The 11969-nt window shown below is 39.2% G+C and overlaps 1 long non-coding RNA gene across 1 annotated transcript; it reads left to right on the plus strand.

The window, feature by feature from the left end:
• The first annotated feature begins 5838 nt into the window (after positions 1-5838).
• On the plus strand, positions 5839-6975 carry LOC137397041 (uncharacterized). The gene is made up of 3 exons (XR_010978706.1): positions 5839-5966; positions 6490-6622; positions 6790-6975. It is a non-coding gene; the product is annotated as an uncharacterized lncRNA (long non-coding RNA).
• Positions 6976-11969: the final 4994 nt, after the last annotated feature.

Consider the following 11969-nt stretch of genomic DNA (forward strand, 5'->3'; position numbering starts at 1 on the left):
ATGCATTTCTTGATCAAATGATCATATGTTTCTTGGGTTCGGTATGTGTTTCAATTTATTTTACAATAATTTAAGTTTTAAGTCAAATAAACACCTAGTTCTGGAGACATTGTCACAATACTGAGGACTACTTTAAACAAGCCAAAAATTGAAAAAAAGGCTGCTGACAAGAAACTAGTTTTTAATAACAGACTAGCTGAATTTTTGGTAATTATGGCTCAGAAATAGACTGAGATTGCGATCAAGCAAGGTGCTTCTAGTCCCTACATTCACATTAGGTCAGACACTAACTTATTTTACTTACATTTAGTGTACATACATGTATTTACTCTGTATTACTGTAATAACACTAAACACACTAGTTGATGGATTGAGCCGTGACCGCTGACGTTTGCAAGGTTTAAACCTGTTAAATAAACAATGGCCAAACAAAAGACCTTAAATTCAAACATTTAGATTTTATACGTGTTTAAATGAGAAAAGACTGTTTAAGCAAAGATCAATGCATATCTCAAATAGGATCCTGATTAAAAAAACAAAATTAGAAAAAATAACCATGATTAAATAATTTTTCTGAAATCAACAACATCTTAATATAGCATCTAGTAAAGTAACAGGGAGAAGAAAACTCTCACTGAACCAGAATTCCATTCATCAGGAGATTCCCCCTTGGAATTCTCTTCTTTTTTCATCCTCTTTTAGTTTATTGAAAATCAAATCAATAGAGCAAAACTACTTGAAACTTCCTCCAGGTTCCATGTAATAATATAGCAACAAGTAGTAGACTCCACATCAGATGTTATCTCAAACACACCACGGCCAATATTTCTTAATATAACGAAAACTAAAGATCAGGTGAAGTTAGTCTAAACTTTACCTAGTCTATGTTGAGGAGAGTCACTATGGACATTTCTATCTCCACTCTACCTCTGAACAAGGGCATCGTTGAATTTTCCTCAATCTATCTCTGGTTTAGTACTATTTACTGTTTAGTAGTATTTATTAGTACCTTATTAAATCACTATTTTAATCTATAATATAATTTTTATATAAACTTGGTTACACGATTCAACATATCACATTCATTTGTTTTGCTTTTTTAGGCAGTTCTGGAGTGGTGGAAAAAGTAAGATGAATTACAGTGTACTCTTATGAAAATATCTGTTTCAATTTACAATCATTTCAACGTACAGAGGAGATCTCAGAATAAATTAACTTTTCGAGTTCATAATTGCCACAGGAACGTTCAGGCTGATTTTCATCTGAATGCTAATCACGCTGCTACAAAATACGTGTGTTGTCAGGATATCTCTTTGACAGGAATAGACACACCTGTTCATAGCCTTCCAATCGACTTCTAGATAAGCCGAAGAACTGGTAGTAAGGTGTCCCTAGCAGACCCACACAACCAACAATTCCGGCTTCTCTTTTATGCTCCTCTATGACTAGAAAGTATTATTATCTTGTTATATTAACTATCACCCAGAGCTGACAGAGTAGCCTTACGCCACTTTCACCTTCCTGACTAAATTGACTGAGTAACATATCTATGACTGAGAAGATAACTTCTTAAACTTTGCCACAACCATGATCTAATATCCTAAACTTCTTTTCATATGTAATACTCCAAGACGTTAACATTTGCACACCAGCAGCTTCACATTAGCTAAAGTCACTGGTGAAAGGCTACCTAATGTGGTGGACGAGGCATCTAAAGTTATATAGTTAGAAATTGCTAGCTAAGGTTACGATGTAAGGTAAGTAGCTATTGTTCACAGTGACAAATATGCTGTTAAATATATCCCACATGGCCCCCATATTACTGTTACCTCTGTGTGAAAATGAACAAGAGATAAAAAAGTGGTAAATCAGCTGCTACAAAATACATCATCCAATCGCAATGAATTATTGGGAGCACCATCAGGGTATATTTATTAACTTTTAGTTGTAAGTTATGTTAGACTCAAAACCTTAAAATAAACAATGACTATAAACAGGTGTTTCAACAGATTTTTATACCGATGTAATCTAGCTTTTCTATTCATCGTATACCAAAGTTTATCAGCTTTGTTGATATGATGGCATATGTATATACCTTGATTGAGGCTTAACTGAGAATGATTTTCACTGCTAAAAGCACTATCTTTGCTTGATTTCCCTTTTTAATGTAGACTTTGCTACACCTCCTTACTTCAATAATGCTCAAGACATTTTAAATTACAACACATCTCTTTCAACACACCTTCATCATGACTGACAGACAGTCAGCAAAACAAGCAAAAGAGTATTTTTCGAAGAGAACAAGACGGTAATTAGATTTTATGTCTCAGACACTTACCTTTCTATTTTTAGACCCTGTATAACTATTGCTTGTTTTCATGTTTTAAAAATCGACACATGGTCTTGGGAAGACTCCAGAACATTCTGTACTATCAGGAAATCTCCTTTGAAACTATAGCTTACATTTCTCACATTTAGAGGGGTGGGGATTAACAGGATAGATTGATTATAACAGTCAGTTATCAAGACGAGACTTTATTTAGTTGATCTTAGCAACAGTTACTTAAAAGCAGACCATCTCCAATCAATAATAAACCTGAGCCTTCCCCAATACACCGTGGATTAAATGATAGGGTGAATAACACGGCGAATAACATCAAAAATTGAGTCGTGGTGCTATACCGTCTGCGGAAACCATGTTGGCTACTATTTATCGGATTGAAATGGTCTAAGGGTTGCGAGATGGAACTGTTTACCAGTCATCATGAATGTATCTTTGAAATATATATGCTTGCATTATAAGTGTAAGGTATGGTATGAAATCTTTTATTTAAATGCCAAATGCTTTCAGACAGTACTAAGATATATTATCAGGGACACAAGCCTTCAGGATGTCTAATTATTTGATTAGGTTGGCATTTCCTACCTCTGTCACTACTATCGTTCTCAATTTCCCTAGGGAGGCATCGGTAAAAAAAACTAGGTATTAGATCCATGTCTTTATTAAACACTGACAAAAAATAGTTGCAAAGACATTGGCAGTATTCTCTGTAGGAGTATTATCTAGGCATCCAATATAGGTCGGCGTCATGATTTGGTAATGAAGTTAGAACATGGCTTGCTATGGCCTCTTCAAGAATAAAATGTAAATCTCATCATAGTTTGCCTTTTTGAAATGGGATTTTATCTTACTAGAACTGGGATATTTCTAGGTGTAATTTCACTGGGTCAATTTCAATTAAGATCATATCATTGTCTGACAACCCTAGTGGCAGTGTTACTTGAAGTTCAACTGTTACAAAAGCTCTGTAATCACATGAACACTAAATGTATTGTATTGTCTTTATCATGAGTATGCCAGTCGAGTCAGACCAGAGGACTAATGGTATCAGGAGCTTTCCAGTGAAATGTTGCCTCTTGGAGAAATTCTTAACCCTCCCAGACTCACTGGACCAATCGATGCCAGGATCTCTTGGTCCTTCAACTGACATTGACCTTTTCCAAGGAAATAATTTACTTGACCATTAGGCTTAGTAGACAATGGTGACATGACAGTATGTAAGTGTGTACCTGATCTCACCCTTCCCTGTCTACTACTACAAATACTGCCCGAGTTTGAACTACCATCATTGCCTCCTGCCATTATATAACAAAATAAATAAGTTGTCAAATACATCCGAGCCACTCAAAGAAAAAAGTCGAAAATCAAAAAGCAGTGACTTCGAAGGTAAAAGTAAAACAAAACTATGCTCGACTTACTTTTTGTAAAGTTAGTCGGTGCAAAACTGAAATGCTCATTTTAAAACCAAAGTAAAAGAGTAAACTACGCAGAGACTTTAATCAAAAATAAAAACTACCAAAAATTGTCCACTCGGAATGTACAAAAAACTTGCGCTGTTGTATGGAAATACTGCGAAAACAAGATACCAACAGAGAATGTAGCCAGACCACAGGATAAGCATATAATTCATACAAGCAGCAAGACACCCAAAGACATTAAAGATTCAAACATTAGAAAATGTCAAAAGCAAATTAGAAACTTCAAATTTGGAAGAAATCAATCATAGAAATAGCGTCAACACCAGATAGAGAATATGTCAAAGGGAGGTCGAAGCAATTAAACCTACCAACCACCATCATCAAAAAGCCACCAGAGAAACATTAGAGACGAGTCAAATGAGTCACATACAGATCTGCCACTTCTGTCAAACATGACCTAGACACCAGGAATAACTCACGAGCTCCGCCCTACATGTCAACATCACATGCACCAGCTCAAGATTTACGCAAACAAGATATCTTCACACGCCTGACAGAAAGCATTGAACCTTAACACTCAACCTACACCCACAGGCTAACCATCCCACATGCCAGACATCTATAAAAGAGAACAGCTCCTATGACTCAGCATCTCTCTCTCCATCCCCATCCCTATCTCCGTCTCTAGCTTGAGCTCTGGTTCTCTCTCTCTCTCTTCCCGAGAGCCTCCTTGGACGCTTGCCCATCTGCCTGCTGAGGAGCCTCTCTCTCTTCTCTACCAATGGAGCCTCCTTCTCCTCCACCAGCCAAGCCTCCTCTACGCCACTATCTCAACTGCCGACTCTCTCTACCTATGACCTCTCACGACTCTCGTTTGACTATTGAAACTCGCAGCCGCATGGACCGAGCCAAGCAAACACAGACGACCGTTCGAGTAAGGATGTAATTTTTATTAGCTCTTCTAATTGTTTTGTCATTAATATTATTGTTTTAGAATTTTGTTAGTTGTGTAGTCTAATTGTTTGACTTATAGAATAAAAAAGTAACTTGTACTGGTAAATATCAGCATTACTTACAATAAGCTTAACACCTTCGCTATACTTGAACCAGTAATAATAAAATTAGCATTCACAAGCTAAGTAAAAGTGCACAAACTAAACATAGTCAAAATAGAATAATATGACAAGCAAATTCAACACTGGTGTTCTGTGTGGATTCGGATTAGTTATGCATAACATAATTTTTCCGCAACCACACATAACAGCGCAGCAGCCCCTGACGCGACCGAGCTCTTTAATGTCAATATAGCAAGTCAGCATTTTACGTTAGTATAAAAGAGAGCAGTAAAAACAAAGATATGATAGATACAAAAAATATATATTAATAATATCTAAGAGCTGATGTAACTGCTTTCTCAATAACTAATTAAGTAAAATATTAAAGCTTTCTTATCAAGGAAAACAGCTATATCAATAACTCACCAAGTACTTGGGGTGTCACTTGTTACAGGTCCCGTTGGTACGTCTACCTCGGAGAGTGGTCCAGCTTCAAGTCTGTGGAGCTCACTGGGATTGGGAGCTGCAGATTTCTTATTCTAAAATCAACCACTCAGAGGCAGTATCTAGAAACTGGTAGGCTGTCTTTACCCTTATTTGAGCCATAAGGGATCCAATGCTGTGTGTCTTTCAAGGTTAGATTATTCATTCTTACATCAGCATTGGTTCCGTTGAAGTATGTATAATTAGATGGTAATACTTAGTTCATAGGATATGCCAGTCATGAATAGTGGCTTTTGTTTCGGAAGGGTAACTGCGTTAGCTATAGCCTACTACGTATAATTTGTAGTCCTTTGTTTCTATGTGCTAATCAGGTATACTAATTTTGCACATATCATACACCCGCCTTCTAAAACATATTAGTCCCTAATATGAAAAACAAAAATGACATGATCATAATAAAGTAATAATTATAAAATAAGGTCCCACCAAATCAGAGGGTGGAAACCGAAACTACGGAGATTAAAAAAAACAATAATCGTATGGTTCACTTAGGCTATTTACGCATGCGTAAACAACATACGCATGGTCGTACTCAGCATTACAAGTACACTACACACTGCTATCCAAAACACTACTATGTCACTGCAAAACCAGTTTATTCTAGTCACATTCATAATCAATTATGCTACTGCTACTTCTACACCTTTTGTAAGTATTAAAATAAAAACATAATTGTGAAGAAACGTGACATTTCTTGATCAGGCCGTCGTTGCATCTTTTCACAAAGCCGTTATGTACTCTTTTTTTTTTTTGCGCTTGGCCAAAAATATGACTTTGAGACCGAGAAAGTTTTTTTTTTCTCGGAATTTTCTTCAAAAATTACATTTACCAGGTTATATTAGCTTTAGATTACTCAAGGCACACCTGTGCTCACATAAATGCCTTTTACATTACATATAACTGAATGAATAGTGCACTCGCTATCCATGAGTGCAAGAGTGTACAAACGGTCCCTAACTACCAGGAAGATAATAGCAACGCCTCACCACTTTCCCAGAAATTTGGTTATCAATATAAGCAGCGTAAGCGTCGCTATGTTTCTAGTTAAAATAAAAATAGCAAAATAAAAATGTATGTTTGTATGCATAGAAAACAGGGTACAGATATACTATCCATTGCAATACCTAGAAGTGAGTGGCGCGTGACTATTTCCTTTCTACTTAATTATCAGATTAGAAACACTTGTAAAGGATGGAGGGGTGTCACAGAGTGTGTCACAACACTGAAGCGTCTTACAACACTGAAGCCTCCTACTACAGCTCCGTTTGCGTTTACATCTACTGCTGAATTGCCACTAGCTATCGGTAATTGTGCTAAGCAATTTATGGTTTACAAATTTATTTATTTACCTTTTTCAGTTCTGCTAGTCATGTCATGTGTAAAATAATTTCGGATCAATTTACATCAACACACAAGAGTAGCTTGATATATATATATATGGTATTCTCTATTGTATTTGTTATCATTGTAGATTGGTCAGTGGTTGGGCCGATAGTGGCAGTCGGTGCCATGGTCCTACTTGTGGGTACAATTTTTATTTGCTACTTACATAGAAGATGCCAGCGTGCACCCATCCAAATTGAATTAGCACAAGTTGATGCCTAATTGTATATATAAATATTTCAATAAAAGTAATCGTGTTTACACATCCAGTCTATTTGGTTCGTAATAATGTCTTTGGTTAAAGATAATGTGGTTATATGCGATTATAAAATGACAGATGCCAAGGTTAGTCTATTGGCTGGAGTAGAGAAAGCCTTTCTCTCGGTTTTGCTTTGGCTTCCTCCGCAGACCATATCTGTTTGCTCTTTGCTCGTTAGCGGTGGTAGGGATGCTGCCTGTTTCAGACTTTGCTACAGACTCTTGCTCTGTCGCCAAATTGTTTGCGAGTTTTGTCGAATGTTGCAGCTGACTTCTTGTGTTTGCAGGTTGTTTGTTGTTTGATTGTTGAGCTACTAACTCTTTCTTTTTAATTGTAGGTTTGCTATTTGCCGTAGAGCTATCGCTTAGTTCATCACTTCTGCTAATATCTATTGTTGATGCGCTAGTATCATCATCCGACTCGGAACCACTGCTAACGTTTCTTTCCGAATCTCCATCAATGTCGCTATCAAGTGAGTAACCAAGATCTAGACTCATCTCATGACTACTTCCTCGTACTAGTGGTCCAAGATATAGCTTGAGCGTGTTTAAATGTACTCGGAAGGGTGGCTCATCCGGGTCGTCAAAATGCTGGATGTTGGCATTAGTGTCGGATATACTCTTGATTATGTATATTCCTGTCCATCGCTTAATTAGCTTAGAGGTACGATTTTTGTATCCTCTGGGTGTGTAATATAGAACTGCATCACCCACTTGCAAGCTTGAAGGCTTCGCCTTCTTATCATACTGATGCTTCTGCATGAGCTTTCCTTTCTCTATAGCTTCCCTAGCTCGTTGCCAAACCTGGGACATTTTCTCATGTAGTTGAGCAGCAAATGTTCCTGGTTCAATTCTCTCAGGTAGTTCAGGTTTAGTTAGGTCGTAAGGTAATCGCATTTCTCGACACATCAGGAGTAGGCTTGGAGAGGCGTTTATTATTGTATGTCGGGAAGAATTGTGAGCCAGTTGGCAAAATGGAATGAACTCATCCCAGTTTTTGTGATTCTCAGCTACGACATGTGATAGCATGTTTCCGATGCTCCGATTGTAAACTTCAACCTGACCGTTTGTATGTGGGTGATACGGGGTGGTCAATCGATGATCGACTTTTAACAACTTGTTGATATTTGAGATTACATCACTCAAAAAGTTATTTGCTCGATCGCTGATTAGAATCTTGCTAGCTCCAAATTGACAGAAAATTCTGTGTATCTACGATCGAGCTACCGTTGCGGCGGATTGGTCCTTGGTGGCTTCCATTTCACACCATTTAGTGAAATGGTCTACCCATACCAGAATGTGTTTGTTACCTGACTCGCTTTCAACATATGGGCCTTGAAAATCAACCGAAAGTACATGAAAAGGGTGTTGTGCCATCTGATTTTTCAGTGGTACTCTCATTGGTACTTTTGGGTTTTTCTTCTGTTGGCATGATCCACATTGGGCAATGTGACGGCCAACTTCTTTTCGCATTTTCGGAAACCAATAACGATCAGCCAAGGTTAACATTGTTTTTGTCAGGCCAGGATGCATGGACATCACGGACTCGTGTGCCGCATGTAGCAACTCCATCCTTTGAGAGGATGGTATTGCCAGTAACAGCTTGTCATCTTTAACACGGTATAACACTGTTTTCACTACTCTGAAATGCTTGCTTTTCTCTTTAATGACGTTAATATCTCGTTTTCCGGCATCTATTGGGAATTTTCTTTTCTGGAGATACAAGAGGATTGGTGAGAGATAGTAATCTTTTGCTTGGGCAGCTGATGTTGCCCTATCATTTTCAGTAATCTCGTCATACGATTCGACTAAAGCAACTTCTGCTCTGGATAGAGCGTCTGCTACTACATTCTCTTTTCCAGGTTTGTGGCTGATGTCAAATGAGTAGTCAGCTAGCTGCACTGCCCACCTAGCTAGTCTTGGTGATAAGTCGCCTTTCTTTACAATGAATGTGCAGGCTATATTGTCTGTTAGCACCTTGAAGTGCGCGTTCATGAGAAATGCCTTGTAGTGCTTTATTGCACATAAAATGGCGTAGAGCTCCTGTTCACAAGCATCCCATTTTTGTTCTGCAGCTGAGAGGGCTTTCGAGTAGAAGGAGATTGGGTGCATTTTCCCATCCTCTCCCTTCTGTGAAAGCACTGCTCCCACTGCAGTTGCTGATGCATCCGTAGTCAGTACAAATTCTTGTTTAAAATTTGGGAATGCTAGAACTGGTGCTGAACATATTCTGTCCTTGAGCGTAATGGCAGCTTTCTCACATTCTTCTGTCCAAATGAAGGGACTGCACTCCTTGGTGAGGGCTATCAATGGTGCCGCTAGTTTACTGAAGTTCTGGATGTAGGACCGGTAGAATCCGAACAATCCTAAGAGTCTCCGAACTCCTGTTTTATCTTTCGGCGTGGGAAATTCCCGTATTTTCACAGTGTTATGTGGTGATACAGTTATACCACTTTGTGAAATCACATGACCGAGATACGTTATCTCCTTTTGGCAAAAGTAACTCTTGCTGAAGCGATATGTTATGCCTGCATATCGCAAACGTGTGAATACTGTGGTCAGTAGTTTGATGTGGTGATCAAAATCTTTGGAAGTGAGTAGCCAATCATCTATATAAACGCAAGAGTTTCCAGCACTAATCAGATCAGCAGTTATGGCTAACGCTAACCGTGTGAATGTGCTAGGGCTTCCGGATGCACCCATAGGCATAACTGTCCATGCGTAGGATCCCCATGGTGTTATAAAGATACTCTTCTCTTGAGAATCCTTGTGGAGGGCTACCTGATAGAATCCGGAGCTTAAGTCGATGCTGCTAAAATACTTCTTCCCATGCATCACTTCCATGGCATTTTCTATGTTAGATAAGGCCATAGAGTGCTTGACAGTGACGGCATTCAATTTGCGGTAATCGACACAGAATCTCCAACTACCATCCTTTTTCTTAACTAATACTATTGGAGAGCTCCAATTACCTGTGCTCATCCTTATCAGGCCATGTTCTAGCATTTTATCAATCTGAGATTTCACTTCGGCTTTTAGATGTACCGGTATGTTGTAGGGTCTGCTCCGTACAGGTGTTGCTCCTGGTACAGTTTCAATAACATGCTCGACAATGGTAGTTCTTCCGAGCTCTGAGACATTTTCTCCAATTATGTCACTAAAATTGTTTATCAGTGTTCTTAGTCGACCCATTTCACTATCTGTCAGATCTGTGTTCTCTTGCTTCAGGGTGTCTCCTGGGTTAGTAGACTCCTTGGTTCTCGCAGGAACTGATTTCAGATTGAGTATAGGCAAATCTTGCTCTAAAGTTTCTACATTGCCTACGATCGTACCTTCTTGCAGTGTATAGGATGATGGTCCGGCATTCATCACTGGAATGCAAATTTTTTCTCTATCAACTTTACACACTGACTTTCCCATAATTACACGTCGAGATCCAGCTTTTGAATCTCCTTCGAATATGCAGTCACGTCCGTCAATGTTTGATGATTTAACCTGGGCTTCTACTAGTGTCTCAGAAAATGGAGGCAGTTGGGTGTTGTGTACAACTTTTACTGCACAGACCATATGATCTGTCCTCGACACTGTGCAAGCCTTGACAGCTTTGTTGCCCATAGGTAGCGTCTCTCCATTGACTCGTATCGTGCATTTGTCAAAGTTATAGGCGACCTCACCCAACTTGGCCAAGAAATCGGTACCCAAGATTATTTCGTGAGAAATTTTATCAGCAACATAGAAACATTGCTGATACTCATGTTTTCCAAGTTTCACAAGTGCTGCGGTACGACCAACAATAGCTAATGCGTCCTTGGTTACTCCAGTTGCACAAAGTTTATGTTTATGCAGTGGTAGATTTAGTTCTTGAGCAATGTTCAATCGCATTAGGGTAATAGTGGCTCCTGCATCTGCTAAAGCCATATAATTGCGACTGGCTATGCTCACTTTCACCAATGCATTCTTGCATCGTCTACCGCTATTGACTCTGAAAACTTGTGAGATGTTGGATGGGTCGGCCTCTAGTCAAAATTCTTCTGTGAAGTAAGTTGGAAATGTTACTTCCGGTATCATGGTCAAAGGTTCCTGGGCATACACTTCTGATTCTGTTGGAGCAGATGGTAGTTCCCAGGAGGTCGTGGCGCTACACGGGAGTAACATGGTTTCCTGCTCATTTGTGACCAGAACTAGATCGTTTGCATCTTGGAAAGCTGGAGTCTGGTCAACAATTACTTCTAGTTCTTCCTCATCATTGTTCTGCGCTCTAATAGCATTTACTGACTCTCTACTGGGTCCAAACCGTAGAATACAACAGTTAAGAAGACAGCCATATCCTAGGAGTGCAATAGAAATAACACTAACAATCACGTTGACTGCTAAGGTCCAGAGTTCGAAGCCTGAGGCGACATGTCCTCCAAATAAGAAAGCCATGAAGGACCTGCCTAGGACCTCTTCCTTGGACTCAACTACATTTTCCTCAAATGATTTATGGGGAGAGGTGGCCACTCCCATAGCGTGTAGAACTTGATGCTGTCGGCTGAATGTGGGAAGCATATCATTCAGAGCGCTATGGTCACTGAATTCTTGCCAATTGAGACGATGGGCGAGACTGAAAATACTTTCATGAATCTCTACTGGATGGGCACCTAAATGGATATTTGGTAGAGTAAGGTTGTGAGTTACTTTTGCTACTTCCAGGGTTCCATCCAGTTTGTACTTATATATTGTGTCATTTAGCTGTACTAATGCCTCTTCTTGTAACTCGCATTTTACTTGCATGCTTTTGGAATGAACGACATTCATTACTGGATCCAAGAATCCTGTATGTGTCTTGCCACCAATAGTAACATTCATTGGAAGGTACTCGGTGCAGTTATCCTTGGGCATTGCCACAAAGTTGTACATGCCTGCAGACAGTTGGGTGCAAGGGTAGACTTGCACGAAACTTGGGCCGGCTCTGGCGGTTATGTTTGGATTTTTCAGCATGTATTGAGCGCTAATTGTGGGATGTTGAGA

This window comes from Watersipora subatra, chromosome 5 (assembly GCF_963576615.1).
Source record: "Watersipora subatra chromosome 5, tzWatSuba1.1, whole genome shotgun sequence".
Lineage (NCBI taxonomy): Eukaryota > Metazoa > Bryozoa > Gymnolaemata > Cheilostomatida > Watersiporidae > Watersipora > Watersipora subatra.